Source organism: Rousettus aegyptiacus, unplaced genomic scaffold, assembly GCF_014176215.1.
Source record: "Rousettus aegyptiacus isolate mRouAeg1 unplaced genomic scaffold, mRouAeg1.p scaffold_m13_p_7, whole genome shotgun sequence".
NCBI lineage: Eukaryota > Metazoa > Chordata > Mammalia > Chiroptera > Pteropodidae > Rousettus > Rousettus aegyptiacus.
The window spans coordinates 36,044,395-36,061,706 of NW_023416310.1; the positions used below are offsets into that span (position 1 = coordinate 36,044,395).

Consider the following 17,312-nt stretch of genomic DNA (forward strand, 5'->3'; position numbering starts at 1 on the left):
TTAAAGAGAAATCTATGTGAAAGGTCATAATAATCAAGATAATATCTTGGTAGATATATTTTGGAAGTAAACAGCACATACCAGAATGCTATTACATTCTCCTACATAAACAACGGGATTCTTTGTCTCTGAAGTGCATTGTATATAAAGTGCCAAGATTTTCATATTCAATGTATTCCCAAACAGTCCAGATTAAAATATATTAATATTTCATAAGATTACATATATATATACACATATAGAAATATATGTATACATGTGTCTATATACTGCCCCTCAAGGGGTGGGGAGAAAAAGCTGTGGTTTTTGTTGTTGTTGTAAATAGCTTACTTTGTGACTGTGTTTTCATTTCTTACTCCTTTTCAATTCAAAGGGCCCAATGAACCAATAATTAATCTTGACTAAACTTAACAGTATATCCATATCCATATAAAATGTTTTAAAGTCTATCTTATTTGAAAATATTAAATGATTTATTCTGAGACTTTACCAAATTGATAGCCTGGCATATCATAGTTGCTCAACAATCGATTGTGAGCAAGGAAATGAATGTACCGACAGGGAAAAATCACCCACTCTGTAAAATTTACTACATGTACCTTAATAGGTATCCCTTGAAGAAAAAAAAAAAAAAAACTAATTTATAAGAGTGACTTAAATGGCAGTATCAAAGAATCTGTGGTTTGAAATTAGATAAGAATATAAATCTACATGATCCATAGCCATCTCAGATGTCACTGTGCATGTTCGACCTCACAAAAAGATATACCAATCAGGGGGACTCAAGAGGAAAGGGGTGGCATCACATGATCTATCCAGCACCACTGTGGATTCAGATATTTCTTACCATTTCATTTTTTTCTAGACAAAAGAAATTTGAAGTTTCAAATTTTCTTTTAATTTCATTGATGAGAATATTTTGGAAACTGGATAGCAAATATCAAAAGAACAAACTAATTTTTAGCTTTCATAACATATTAATGCCAAAATGCCATTATATTTTTGACCCTTAGGAAGTACACACCCTAATAAAAGGGTTGGATTTCCACATAGCACCAGATGGTCCTGTGGAAGCCAGAATGATGTTAGATTGATCTTCGGCTCAAGCAGTTACAGGCTGCTGAACTTTTAATTCTCTACTTTCTACAAAACAGACATGTAAGTAAACCTCAAAAGTTTGTATTGAGAATTGCAAGGATAATGAATATAATTTAATCCAGGTATTCTATATATGTTAGACTATTCCTTGACCCTTTCACATTAAAAAAAAAAATCCACTTCATTGCTTTCTTTCTTAAACAAGATATAAATAACAAAATTAATTCTCTTTGACTTCTTCCAGCCAAGTGATAGCAACACATTACGTTATGACATATAACCATAAAATAGTGCTTTGTTTATCTTACAAAAAACTTACTTCTATAGAATAGACAAGAATTTTGTTTTCATAGGTTATAGAGAAAACTTTTCCAAAATATATTTGTTCTTTCTATCATTTTAATGACATAAATTTGATAAACAAATATATGCATGTTTATTACAAAAACTTGAAGAATACACACAAAAAAACACAAAGAAGAAATTAAAATCACTCAAAATCTTCTCACTCAAAGGTAATTTTGCTACTTTGAGGGTCTTTATTTCCATTTTATGTATTTGAATGAGATAATTCTCTGCATGTTGCTTTATAACCTTTTTACATCTATTAATATTTTATAAACATTTTACATGCCTAAATATTCTTAAACATTCTACATAATATCTAATATAAAGATCGTTTTATGGCTATTATTGTTTTTAAGCAAGACTGATAAAATGAACCACTGTATACCCACTGACCCCGCTTCAACAGTTATCAACTCATGGTCAGTCCTGCTTCACATACCCTCACCCATTCCACATTCTACCTTTAAAAGAAAAGAACTTTAAAAATAAATAAATAAATAACCACAATACCATTATTACATCTCGAAAAATTTAAAATAATTATTTCATATCATCAAACATCCAAGCAGTGTTCAAAAATCCTTGATATCCCCACCTCTCTCATCCTTCCTCTTTCTCCCTCTCCCTCCCTATCATTAAATTCAACATTTGAATAAGTTCCATACACTGCAAATGGTCAGTAAGTCTCTTTTAATTAATAGGTTCCTTTCCATCTCTATTTTTATTTCCTTGCAATTTATTTGTTGTGGGGGAAAATAAAAAAATAAGTCAACAGATTTCTCACGTTCTAGATTTTGCTAACTGCATCATCACCAGTTTCATTTAACATGTTTATCAAATGTATTTCCTAGAAATAGGTTCTTCAGTCTAGAATTTTATTCAGGTTCAGGTTCCATGTTTTGGCAACAATATTTCATAAGTGGTATGGTGTGCTGCTCTCAGGTGGTACATAATTTTGAATTGTCTGTCTTTTTCTGATGTTAGCAGCCATTGATGATCAATGCCTAGAACCATTAATTTATCAGCATTATAAAATGGTAATATTCTAATTGTAGCAGTTTTGCTAATCTAAATAGCATACAAATAGCTAAAATCTCATAGGTAAATATTTGTTAACATCTATATGCATATGTTTACATTTAAGAAAAATTAAATATCTGAATCAAAAATATTTACATTTGGAAATTTACCTTATCATACATATTGACGAACTTCCTTGCAGGAAAGTTATACTAACTTGCACTCTAGCATTCGGTTACTGTTGTTTTAAACATTTCTATTAATTTATTTGCCAAAAATGAGAAACTCATTATGGTTTACTCTTCAATATTTTGCTTACCAATAGAATTAAGCATGTATTCCTTAAATTTAAATTTGTATTTCTTCTTTTGTAAATTGTAAGCTTTTGGTTTCTTTGACCATTTTTCTATTGGGTATCTAGCTTTTTCTTTTTCTTTTTCTTTTTTTCCTGGTATCTTTGAAATAGTATTTAGTTCAGAGTTATGGAAATGTGATCTCTGATGAGTAGCACTACTGTAAATATAAATACACCGCATACCAATCACGCCCAATTGCTCTCTATGCTATGTTTCCCCAGCCCAATATTTTATCCAGGGTCCTGGTCAAAAGTGGCAGAGCAAACATCTGCAAGCTATGCTGAACACAGCTGACATACTATTTTAGGAATGATATTTTAATTCATTACAATGAGGAATTAAGGTAACTGGCCTTGTCTACCATTATGCTCAGCAAAAGATTTTCATTCTAAGTTTGCTTTCCTCTTAGAATTTAAATGTGCCCATTCAACGTCCAATGCCATTATATTTAAGGAACACAGAACACTGTATTAAATGCAGTAGGTTCAAAAAAAAAAAACCCTGTACCCTTATATAAAAATTATAGATTTCATTTATCTGCTGGCTTTGCAAGTAGTCTGCCACCCTCACACCCACCAAAAGAATGAAAAGCAATAAGTATTTTCATTACAATGCACTTAAAAGGTAATAAGGAAGATATCTCAGCTGAATTGCTATAGACATAGAGGTTGACTATTGTCATTTAAGAGTCCTATACCTAAACACTCCACATGCCTTAGAATAGGTTCTAATACTGGAATAAATACCCACAGAAGCTGTCATGCACATTTAGTACAATTTTCTCTGAAAGCAGTCCAAACATTTCTCTGAAAACAGGAGTTACAAATAATTGAAAGTCTAAGACTGATGCGTTAAACTTTATGTTATCTAAGCCCAAATCTAAAATTACAAATAGTAATAATATTTGGTAGGAGAGGTAGAATGTTAAGTCTACATAGGTGGAGAAAATACTTAGAATTGAATCGGGTAGCTAAAAAATAAAATTAGGTCTTTGCGACACAGTATTCACATTTGTTCATTAGGACCATGCAAATAAAATTAATTAGAGTTCAAGTCATTTAGTTACAATGGTGGCTAAACTCAATGGTTTTCCAATATAAGAATACATAATGCACAATGGAGATAGCATAGCATCTTATAAAGAATGGAAAAGGAAGGAAAGGGAGAAGGAAAGAAGGAAGGGAAGAGTAGAGGGAAAAAGGGAAGGAAGAAGGGAGGAAAACTTGCTGAGAAAATGTTTTTCATTTAAGAAAAAAAAATCTTTCAATTATAATTAAATAACTACAATGTTTGTTTCACTACAATGACCCCCATCGATGTCTTTTCAGTTAAACTCCAAACAAGCCAACCTTGAAATTTTAATATAATTCTCTTATAATATTTAAACAAACCCACATATTTCATATTTTCTTTAATAGATTACAAACTGACAATTGAAAATGTAGTCAAAATTTTAAACTTCAAAAAAGAGTAAAAAGTTCTTACCTCCTTAGAAATGCAAAATCTTCCTCAAAATTATTTTGAATCATGTCCTATCAGGGTAAAAAAAAAAAAAAAGCCAACTATATGTCATTGGGCATTGTTTAAACTTGTTCTACTCTGTAAGAGAGTTAGTAAGAACTAGACCTCCCTAATCAAGCTACTTTAAAGATTAAATTAAGTAATGCATGTTGATGCCTTCATACAGTGACCAATAGATTTATTCAGTGAACATTACTTATTACTGTCATCATGATGATTATCATCATTATATCATAAATGTGTCTGAAAGTTGTGCATCAGAAAAATATTCCATAAAAAGACTTGACCTATAGAAAAATTCTGCTCATCTGGCAAGGGTGCCTTATTAAACAGTATATCTGCTGTAAAATAAATGTTTTAATGGTGGCCATTAGTGAAATCAGTAGTTCTCAATGGGGAGGATGATTTCGCCAAGTAAATGTCTGGAAACATTTATGTTTGTCAAAAAGTTGTGGTTGGATGCTCAAGAGGTAATGCTGTTGGTATCTAGTGGTTAGAAGACAGGAATGCTGCTAAATATCCTCAGGAAAGCCCCCCAAAACAGAGAACCAATAAGCTCATGTGTTAATAATGCTGAGGGTAAGAAACTATGCAGTGAAGTGAGCATATTCCTAATAAAAACATATAGAAATAAATATTCAGACCATAAAATCAATTTTTGAAATCTCCAATGTATTCTCATAATTTATACTTAACTGCAATTGGATTCAGACACATTTCACACAAATTCACTTGATGAAATAGGACTGATAAGACCCACTGTCTCACAAAGCTTAGTTTCATAATCATAACTACATGCCCACTTAAATATCCATGAATTTATTATTCTTTTCTTCTATAATCTCATAGCTTATTTATACCTTTCAGGAAAATTCCTAAGAGGCACTAGCAATTTCTTACACTTGATTTTTTTAATGCCTAAAATTTATGTTTTTATCTTAATGATTTCAGTAAGAGAAAAAGTACACTGTGAATACACATTAGCCATATGGAAAAGACAATGAAGTTTAGTAATTAAAACTGAAAAGGTAAAGAACTATGCAGTAATTAGAACACTGATTAATCAGCTGATAATTTTATCTTGATTAATGCTGCTGGTTTCTCTTCTTATTGACCTAGGAAAGGTAGGCTTAGACCAATTAAATATAAATTGCTCTCCTTTTTTTACATTCTGGGCAGCTTCCAGTATTCTAAGTCATACCATGTTTAAGAAGTACAATTGAAATGCTTTTACTAAATTGGGAAGTTCAACAAAAAATAGAATTAGGTTTATATTCCAAACATGCCGATGCTTTGATCTAAGGCTAAATTATACAGAACTAGCTTATTTCAATATTACCCAAGGAATATTAAAATTAGAGTAAATTGCTACTTTTAAAAATCTTGATAACATTCAGTTAAAAACAATTAGATACCTCATTCATTTTACAAAGTCTAACATGAGAAATTAGAAGACTTGAAGTTAAAAAATATAGCTAGTTAACAGAAAAAAACATTCTAGTATTAAGGAGATACACTTATTCACAGTCAATCAGTTTCTTTTTTCCTTTTGCATATGTACACTTGTTTTGAGATGTAATCAACATTGTGTAAGTTTAAGGTATACAATATGATGATTTAATACATGTATATAATGAAAAAAAATTATCACAATAAAGTTAGTTAACACATCCATCACCAATTTTTGTGTGTAGTGAGAACTTTTAAGATCTATTCTCTTAGCAACTCTCAAGTATATAGTACTATAAAATATAGTCACCATGTTGTATATAGACCCCAGAATATATAAACCCCACAGGTTGTTCCTCTTGCAACTGAAAGTTTGTACCCTTTGAGCACCTTCTATTTTCTCCACCCCCTCACACTACTAGTAACCACCAATCTACTCTCTCTTTCTATGAGTTTAGTATTTTTAGATTTTACATATAAATAAGATTATACAGTATTTGTCTTTCTGTCTGGCTTATTTAACTTAGCATAATGATCTCAAGGTCCATCTGCGATGTCACAAGTGGTAAGGTTTCTTTCTTTTTATGGCAGAAGTGTGTGTGTGTGTGTTTCTGTGTGTAATTTTCTTTATCCATTCATTGACAGACACTTGCTTCCATTTCTCAGCTATTGTAAATAATGCTGCAATGAACGTAGGAATACAGATATCTATTTCGCATAATGATTTCATTTCCTTCAGATATATACCCAGAAGTGAACTGATGGATCATACGGCAATTCTATTTTTAATTTCTTTAGGTAACCTTCATACTGTTATTCAAATAATTCCAAAAAGGGATATTCATTTAAAAATATTTATGAATCTCCTTACCTGTAACTATTATTCATCAACACCAACACTCACCATTTATTATGTATTTAATATATTCTTAATACAGTTTGTGTCACTTAATTTTCTCTACTCTATGGAGTAAGTGCCCTTATTACCATTTACTGTTAAAGAAACTGAGACTCAGAGGAGTGAACCAGTTTGCCTACTTGTACATAGCTGAAATAGGGTAATTTCTAAATTTCAAAGGGACATATAAAAGTGAATAAGACAAACTATGTATTCAATGACTACATGTCTCACAAGGTAAAGCAAATACACAATAACAGCCACTCTAACTATAGGCAACTGTATTTACTTATTGTATCTAGCTAGACCTAGAGAGAAAAGTCACCTTTTGAGATGAGTATTTTAAAAATTGTTTTCCTGCCATATATTATTTTGATCTCATAAAGCCATATATTCTCAAAAGAATATGAAAATCAACTACATTTAATCACAGTAGATATAACCCAAGAAAGACTAGCATTGTTAAAGAGGAAGAACAATTGTAATTCCTTTCATGTCATCTACTAGATCGTTTCTGTGTCCCATAATGTAAAATATATGAAAAATATGCTGCTTTGAAAGTGGGTACCTTTCAACCTACTGGAAAAAAATAGTTCTTAAAACTCTGAACTAGTCACAAAGCACGATAAAATGAAATGTAGTAAAACACCAAATTGAATATCATCGTAACCTGTGACTTTCAGGATCTTGTCCTCATCTTCTAAGGCAGACTCTAATCTCATCTATCTAGAAATCCTCGATAGGTCAGTTTGTGGAAACCAACTTCCTTTGTCCTTTAATGCTCTATGCTCAAGCCACATATCTGATCCCACAGTCCCCAGCCAATACTGAAGCTGACGGTGACAAAGCTTCTCAGCCTTCCGTAGACAAAAGTCTTTATAGGCTACAGTCTAAGAGGAAGATGTCAAACAGTGCTTTGTGTCAAAGCACAGTCTTAGAAAACCTCTATTTTTATACATATTTATAAATCAGTGTTTCTTTGAGGCCTCAGAAGGCATATAAAAATGATAATAATAAAAACAGCAACCACAAAAAACAGCATCACCTAACTTTATTTGAGCATTTCCTATGAGTGAGGCACTATGACAAAGGTTGATATTTATTGCATCATTAATTCTCAAACAATCCAATGACTTAGGGTCTATTTTAGCCTTATTTCATAGTTGGGGACCGAAGCAAATAAGGGTAAAAAAGAAGGTGACAGAATATATTGGAATTGAACTCAAAGAGTCTGAATCCAAAGTCATGGGTCTGATTTTTAGTTGCTTGGATGCTGAAATTCAGCAACATAAATACCATATGAGAAGAGAGAATGGTAAGTGTATGTTCTACAGGCATATTTTTCTGACTAGTGGTGCTTTATACAATAATTTTAATTTTTGATAATTTTTTGCTGCCTATAAGTATATAAAATATAATCAGGTGCCCAGTGAGATATCATAGCCATTGTTAATGAGTGGGATGTTGATACAAAAAATGCTTATCTGATTAAATGGTTAAGTATGAGATGATTTTAAAAATGATTTCTTGGATTTTTTTTCCCCAATGAAAAAGCCATTTACTCAATAAACATATTTAATATACTTATTCACTTGCCAACCTCTGTTCAAGTTGCTATGTTTTAGACTAATATTCATTCACTCATTTGATATGATATAGCAATGGATAAAATAGTTTTCATGGAGTTTATAATTATATGGAATAAAAACTAAAATTAATAGCATAGTGGAAAACAAAGAGCATTTCACTTGTTAGTTCTTCACAAAAGTCAGGGAGTTGATGTTTAAACTGAAATATCTAAATAGCATTTCAACTTCAAATCAGCATTACTGAAAATTTTACTAACTACAATAGTTACATCTAACATGTATATAGTATTTGGTAATTAACCAAATACTTACTTCGTTTCTCACAACTTCCCTTATTTTGTTGCTCACAAAATCTTTACAACATAAAGATTTTGTGAGCAAAATCAAACCATTGTCCCTGTATTATAGAGGAGGAAAGGGTAGCTTAAAAAAATTAAATTATTTGCCTACGGATATTGAATAAGTGATAGAGCTAGGACTTAAACTTGAATTGTGGTTGAAAACCAAACAAATAAAATAACTAAACTGTAAACATACACACACAAAATTATTCAATAAAGAAACGTTAAACAACGTTTATTTATTCTACAAGTATTTACTTCTACTAGGTAGGCCAGATGGAATATGTGGCCCCTAACCTGGACCTAGATGATTGAGTAAACATTCAAACAAACATAGGAAGGGCACATATGGACGCAAAGCACAGTTACAACTATGCAAACCAAAACAAGATGTGAAGCCAAGAAAGTATCTAGTGTGTTTAGGAAATTTTGACTTTTGAAGGTAACTAAAGCATAGGTCAGCGAGGAAGATATGTTAAATGAAAGTTGGGATCATATACTAAAAGCTCTGTTGACACTATGCAATGAAAACTTAATTTCACTGGCTTTGTAGACCCGTTAAAGGTTTTAAATGGGAAAAGTGAATTTTGTATAATATGATTGATACTGTAGGAAATGAACACTATCAGCAGTATAAAAGGAGGGATTGGCAAGGTAAAAGCTCTACATTTTGCTTACCTCCTCTCTGTCTCCTGGTGCACATATGAAGAACAGATAAATCAATATGGCTGGGAGGCATAGAAACTGGAAGACAAATTAGGAAGAGGAGACTGAAAAGGTATATTAGGTCAAGATTCTGCAGGACCTTGCTAACAATTTAACCTTTACTTTGTAGGTAGACTTTATAGCACTTATGAACAAATATTACTATTTGCTTATTTATATTTCCCTCAGTAGCTAGCATTGTACCACTAGATAATAAATGTGGTTGACAAACATTAAATGTTTTTATTAATTTATTAATAAATGTAATTTCATTAATTAAATGTTAATTTATTAATTTAGCCTATATATGACTAAATTTAATCAAAGTGAACAGATACAGGGATTTCTGTGGAAATGTAATGCATATCTAGAAAAAAAAATAACATGTTCTACAAAATCAGACAATAAAAATGACAGATTTTAAGGGAAAGAAAATGTTGGGGCACTATAACTATAACCCATGAAACTTATGACTATAGGGCAATATCATTAAAAAAATCCTAATTTTAAAAATATTTGCATAATTTAAAAACATATTAACTATCTAATAAATAAAGAAATACTATGATAAATATGGGGCTTTGCTTTCAAATAACAATGAGTAAAAGTTACTTAATGGACAGAAGTGTAAGGAAAGGTTCAGGTTGCTGAATTACGTATGAAGGAACAAAGTGCACACAGGGAAATTGCTCAATTACCTATCCAAGACAGAGCACGTGGTCAGGTGAGCCAAGGAAAAAACCTGCAGCCAATGGACATCATGTACAGTACACCTTTCCTCCATGTCTTATAAGTTCACCTGTGTTAGTATACTTTGAGTCTAAATGTTACTTGCTGGTGCAAAATATGAATTGCACATGGGCCCACATAATTTCCATTCTAAACAGATATCATTCCCACATTTACAAATTATGTAAGAGCTAATTAATGTTACAGAAGCACATATATAGCAGGATAGACTTTAACTGAAATTACGAATCTAACATTAACTAAACAGAGAATATTTTCCTTTTTTAAGCATATTTTTATGAAGAATATTTATAAAATGCAAATAACATATGAATGAAAAATGAGTATAAAACAAGCAGTCTCACTGTCACCACCCAGCTTCAAAATAACGTTTAGGAAGCCACCTGCCTGATCAAATTCACATTAGTGGCCCACACTTGGAAGTTGCTACCATCCTGGATTTAGTCTGTACCATTCCTTTATCTTACTAATAGTTTATCCTAAATACTATAGTGTTTGATTTAGCTTGTTATGTTTTGTTTTATAAATGAAAATCTAAGGACATAATCTATGCCTTGGTTTGTTCATTCAATATTATGCTTTTTAGATTTAACTGTGATAATGTGTGTACTTGTAGCACATTCATTTGCACTGCTATATATTGCATTTCATGATTATATTAAAACTCATTTATCTATTCTATGATCAATGGACATCTCAGATATTTTCCACTTTGCTTGCTATTATAAACAAGGTACCTATGCATATTCTTTTACCTGTCTCCAGGTACACATGTCCAGTATTTCTTCTGCATGCATACTGCTTGCTTGCAGGGATTTTCATGTTCCTCTTTATTATTTAACACGGATTTATTTTGAAAGCGGTTTTAACTCTTTTCACTCCCAAATATATTGCATGAGACTTCCCACTGCTCCTCATTTCTACCAGCATAAGATATAGATTTTTTTTAACTCCTACCAATCTGATAAATGTAAATGGTGTCTCAATGCAATTTCACTTTGTATTTTCATGATTAATAACGAAGTCAAATATCTTTTATTTTGTTTACTTGCTAGTCATGCATCTTTTAATATGAAGTGCATGTTCAAGTCATTTGTTCATCTTCAGCAATATTTGGCTTTTACATATAAACTTGTAGAATGTCTTTGTATATTATAGATTCTCATCCTTTATAGATTTTAGATTCTCATATACATTGTTGTTACTACATTCTTCTCAGTGATGATCTATTTTCACTTTATAATGTCTATTAATAAACAGATAATTTTTGTAAAATCAAATTTGCCTTTGTGGTTTGCTAATTCTGTGTTTTCATTAAGAAATCTTTCCTAAGCCAAGAGTATACATACATTTTCTTATGTTATCTTGCAAAAGATTAGATATTGCCTTTCACATTTAAGGTGTTTAATACATTTAATACATATACTTTTGTATATGGTGTGACATAAGGAGCATGGTAAGGAAAGACTTTACTTTTTCCCATATTGACAGAGTTGGTACAGCACAACTCATAGTCAAATGCTTTTGCCTACTGATCAGCAATGACAGAGCTGTCTTAAAGTATTAGAATGTTTCTGGACTCTCTTCTGTTCTACTGGCCTAAATCTCATTTATCCATTCTATGGTCAATGGACAGCTCAGTAAAAACAACATATATCTTAATTACTGTAACTTTACGATAAGAATTAATATCTGGTAGAGCACATTCCCCGAACTTGTTCTTCAGCAAGAATATCTTGGCTCTTCTTGACCACTGCTTTTCGTAAACAAATAAAATCATGTTATGCTAGTCTACATACCCCCCCCCCACACACACATGAGAGACAGAGAAAGAGAGAGAGAGAATATAAAGCTTTCACTATTTCACCATTAATATAGTTCTTTTTTTTTTTTTAGCAGTAACTCAATCTGGTTAAGAAATTTTTTCTTCACTTGCTTTAAGAAATTTTATCATTATTTATGATTGCAGTGTATCAAGTAAATTTTTGAATCTAAATGATGTTCTTATTGATTTCTAATGCTGTCAATCTTACATTCTTTTTATCAAATTTTGCTGCTGTATAACATTTATACATTGCTTGATTCACTCTGCTAATAATTAAGTTTTTTAAATCTAAGTTTTTGGTGGAATCAGTTTATAACTGTCCTTTTTAAAAAAATACTGTCTTTGTCTCCAAAATATAAGTGGGGTAATCCTTTTTTCTGTCATCTAAAAAATTTTATAAAATTGGAATTTTCAGTTGCTTAAAGCTTGGTAAAAGATTCTAATAAAATGATATGGTAATGGTGTTTTTCAAGATTAACTATTGAAAATTTTTAATACACATACAGCATTCATATGTTTTCTTTTTTATTCTGTTTTGGTAACATGCTAGAAATTTGCCATTTTTATGTCTCAAATTTGCAGCAAAAAAGTGTTTACAATGCCTTTTTAGTATCTTTTTAAAACCTAATTTTTCATTCTCTAATCATCTATCTTCCCAATGAGCTTAGTCCATTTTGTCTTTTAAAGTTTACTTCATCCACATTGAATATGATTACATATATACTCTTTTAATTGGTACTTTTTATTTATCCCAATTTTCTGTTCTTTTTTATTTAACTTAGATTGATTTTTGACATTGATATTCCCCTTATAATTTTTTATGTATTTGAGAGCTATACATATATTTTATCTTTCATTGATTGCCTTAATAAGCATACCTAACTTACAAATTAGAGAAAATCAATCTTTTTAAATTTCTCTCGAACTTTATAAGAACCTTAGAACCCTTTAACTCCAATCACCTACTCTATTAAAATACCATTTTGATGAGAGCATTTTTGTTAAATATTTCTTCTAATTTGCCTTTTATTATACAGTCAATGTTTGTTTAGAATTTTCCACATACTATTTCTCTCCTTCCACATTCCCTCTTTCCTTCCCCACCTCATTCTGTATCCTAGACTTTCAAATGGGATTTATAACCTTCTTGAAGGACTTATTTTAAAACTCTTTGAAAAGGAATTGTTCATGATAAACTCAGCTCTTATTTCTCAGAAATTTTCTTCATGTTGCCTTATTTTTGGAAGAGTTTTTTGATGCATAATTCTAAGTGGCCAGTTATTTTCTATATGCCATTTAAAGATACAATTCTACACTTTCTTTCACTTTCCATTACTGATTGCAGTATCAGCTCAGTCTAATCACTGTTTCATTGTTTGTAAACTGTTTTTACTCACTGAGAGGCATTTAATATATATTCTGTGCTTCAGTGTTCTGCAGGTTCTAGGTTAGAGGTTTCTAGGCTTGGGCTTATTTTCATTTATCCTCTGAGACTTCTGCATCTGCAAATAGGTGTTTTGCATCAAATTTGAAAATTCCTTGCCATTATTTCTCTAAGCAGTGCCCCTGTTGCGATCCACTTTCCCCTTCTGGAAATCCACTTAGATATATGTGGTGCTTTATTCCTTATTCCACATCTCTCAACCTATCTTCTTCCATATGTTTTAGCCTTTTATCCTAATTCCCTCAGATATTCCAGTTCCATAATACTCTTTTACTTCTGTACAGTTTGCTATTTAACCCATCTTTTGAAATTTATGATTGTTAGATTTTTTCAAATCTGTTTGATCATTTTATAGTTCATATTTTCCTATTTTGATTTTAAATATTTTTTTATATTTTATACTTGCATATTTTATTTTTATATCTGTATAAGTTCATTATCTGAAACTTTATCAGGTTTAATATTGCTATGCCTTATTTCTGCTGGCTCTCTTTCATGGTGGCTTACTTCCTTGTGTTGTATTTCTGAGTTTTAATTTTTGATTCCAGACCATTAAATTAGTTCCTATATATTTTTTAAGATTTTGCTAGCATGTCAAAAAGAACTTTTATTACTTTTATGCCTCTTATTTTCTTATGCTTTCTTACCAGATGTTTTTGGATGCACTGCCATCTGGCCTGCAGCTTTCTGGGCAGGAGCCTTTTGGGCTGGAGCTTTCTTGCCTGCAGTGGTCATTTTTGCTGGAACCTTTGCAGCAACCACTGCAGCTGCACCTTTAGCAAAAGGTATTTTGGGGAGAAGCTTTCAGGAGTGCTATCTTTTGAAGCTAACTTCAAGCTTGATTATTCTGTTTCTCATTTTCTTCGCCTTTGTGACTGTAACAATCAGAATTTGTCATCCTGGCTTCAATCTTCTGAGCCCATCTTGTGGCTGCCCATTTTGTACTGATATATGCCTTCTGCCAGGCTTGTCAGGCACACTTCTAGGTAGGCATTGTGTAGGCACCTAAGGATGTCAGTAAGCTACATGTATTTGAAAGAAACAGCCTGTCTCCTTACCTGTGTGCAAGGTTCATCAACCAAAGCTCTGTTCTAATCAGTAACATTTAAAATCACGACCAGCTTCTGGGCATGAGGCTCAAAGGAGATGTAGGCCACCCTGCCCACTTCCACAAAGCACCTGAACACCACGTTGGTTTTGTTTGTGAGAAGAAATGAGGTCGTATTTTAAAATAAATCCTTTGTGTCAGGTTTTTCTATTTGTTTCTTTTGTTTTTGTTTTCCCACAAAGGATATATCAATTTGGGTCCAAATAAGGTCAACTTGTGTTTAGGAGATGCCTCACCCCTACCCTACCTACTACTAAAATTTGTATAGGAAATTCTTCCCATTATGGAAGTTTATAATTTACTTTATAACTGAAAGTATAGCCCTTTTGGTTACCACAGTCATGCAAAGTCCCCTTATATTACGTAACAGTAGATTTGTTTCAAGTTCTGTGTACCTTTCAGAGACATCAAAACCAAAGACTGAGATCACCACTTATACAAAGGTCTCTTAGACAGAAGTTAGTTTTAGTACTATCAAATATATCTGGATTCCCACAAGCATATGAATTTTGGATCCTGAGAAAACCCAAAATTTCTTCCTAGCTACATAATTTAAAAGTTTTATTTTACCTTTTAATGTTTCCACTGGAAATATAGTCTGCATATTATCAAAAGGACAGTCAATATTCTCTTTTCCCCCAAATATTGGTTGGATGAATGTTAGTAGAATGGGTTAAGGAGTGGATGGCTCAATAATCAGCTGTTCTATACCATCCCTCTATACTAAAGTTTGGCAAACTTTTTCTGCAAAAGGTCAGACAGTAAATATTTTAGGCTTTGCATTCCACATGGTCTTGACCTCAACTACTAAACTCTGCTTTTTCACTGCAAAAGCCATCACAGACAATACCCAAATGAATAAGCATGGCTATAATCAAAAAGAAAAAGAAAGAGAGAGAAGGAGGTGGGAGAAGTAAATCTATGCATTATCTAAATAAGTAGTGGTGAACTCCCACAGTCACAGCTAAGTACTGGAGTAATGACTTGAGAAATAAGTATTAAGAACATTTCGCTGAAGTAGACATGGTGAATCTCCACACTGTACACTAACTTCCTAGGAAACCAATGCAACTAAAAAGATACATCCATCTTCCCAGTTGCCCTCTGATAATTCGCATTCCAAGAACTATCCAATAATCTTTCATCAGTGGTAAAGTTTGCACTGGGACCTATATGTCAACAGATATATAAATTTTTTTCAAAGAAAGAAATATACTCTGTAGTATTAGAAGAAGAATGTGAATTATATTACTTGAGAATGGCTATAATGTATGCCCTTGAACTGGGCACCACTTAAGTGATTTTCAGATAGCAAAATTGAGATTAAAATGGTTGCTCGCTTGAAAATGACCCTTTCGGTGCTCCACAAAAGAGAACCTTATAAATCCAGTACTAAATGTCTTTGTAAGAGGTGAGACATTCCGTGGAGCATATTTTAACAGTCTCATCATTAACCTAGGTTGGGCCTTTTAAAAATTTTAGTTATAAATTATAAAGCATAAGTTTCAAAATAAAAAAAATTTCCTTTAATATAAAAGATCACAAATAATAGCAACAGATCACTTGCATTGATAGCCAAAAAAAAAAAAAAAAGTCCAAACATGACAAAAATTTCCAGAAGGCTTATGTTATCTTTGCAACTAATATCCTAGGAGAACAAACATGTGAAGTATTGGTTAGGAACATTTGCTCTTCTTAGACATGTTAGTCAACTTTCATCTGGACTCCACATATTTGCTAGTTTGAAGAAAGAAAAATATAAACTACTATTCTAATGCAACAATATTCAAAGATAGTTCAACTTTTTATATCTAATATATAACTGTATCTGAGTCTCCAAATGGGGCAGAAACGGGATCAAGTTTTTTGGTGCAATCTGAGCTAGCAGCTAAACACTGTCCTAGATGATGCTTCCAAGCTTTCCAAAGAGCACTCTTGGTATTGCCTATAACGACAGAACAAACAAAGACCTGAGGCACCATGTTTCCCCAGATCTAAATAACTCACCCGATTATTATATACATCATAACTTCTAGTTCTTGAAGGATTCTACATTTCATAATATTTAAGACCTTAAAATCTCATCAAGAAAAAGAGTAAATTTAAAAAAAGATATAACTATATATTAACAAATATGATATTATACTATTATGCAATACTGTTAAATTATTTCAATATGATTTTCATAGGCTTTTTTCCATCACTTCCACATTTTCTACATGAACACAATTTATTGTCATAATCAGGAAAAAATACACACACATACACCCAATGAATGATGGTCAGTGTTTAAGTCCAAGTTTAGCTTTCAGTTTACCCAGTGCGGTTTTGGCATGTGCTCTTCTTTTGTGGACCTTGGCCATATGTTGGGTGATCCATCCCGACTCTGGTTCCTAACATTCTTATGTTTGCTCCTTGTTTTTTCAATATAATTCTTGATCTGACTCACCAACCCCAAGTCAACAGTTCCTGAAAAGCTCAGTACTAACTATACTCCTTTCCTTTTTGGAAGAGAAGCCTACGAAAGGTGTCCTAAGAGATGTGGAGCCCTGTTTCTTGCTAACTCCCATTAGAGGACTGGGATCAGTAGGAAAAAAAGCTAAAAGAAAAAAAACAAAGACCTTACCATTCAAGATGTGGGCTGAAGATCAGCAGCATTACATCTAACCCAACTGTTTCTCCAAGAACCAGCTCCCATAATCTACATCTACATCTACGAATTATCACGGTTTTTTAAAATCCAGATAGTAAACTTCACTTAACCCTCAAAAAGTGTTTAATCATTTCACTGTATTGTAATTGTACTATTTCATGTATTTTACCTACTACTATTGAAGAAGAATTTGCACTCAAAAAGTTA

At 32.0% G+C, this 17,312-nt stretch overlaps 1 pseudogene; it reads right to left on the reverse strand.

Moving 5' to 3' along the window:
* Positions 1-13,977: 13,977 nt before the first annotated feature.
* Positions 13,978-14,543, reverse strand: LOC107520912 (annotated as a pseudogene).
* Between the last annotated feature and the right edge of the window lie 2,769 nt (positions 14,544-17,312).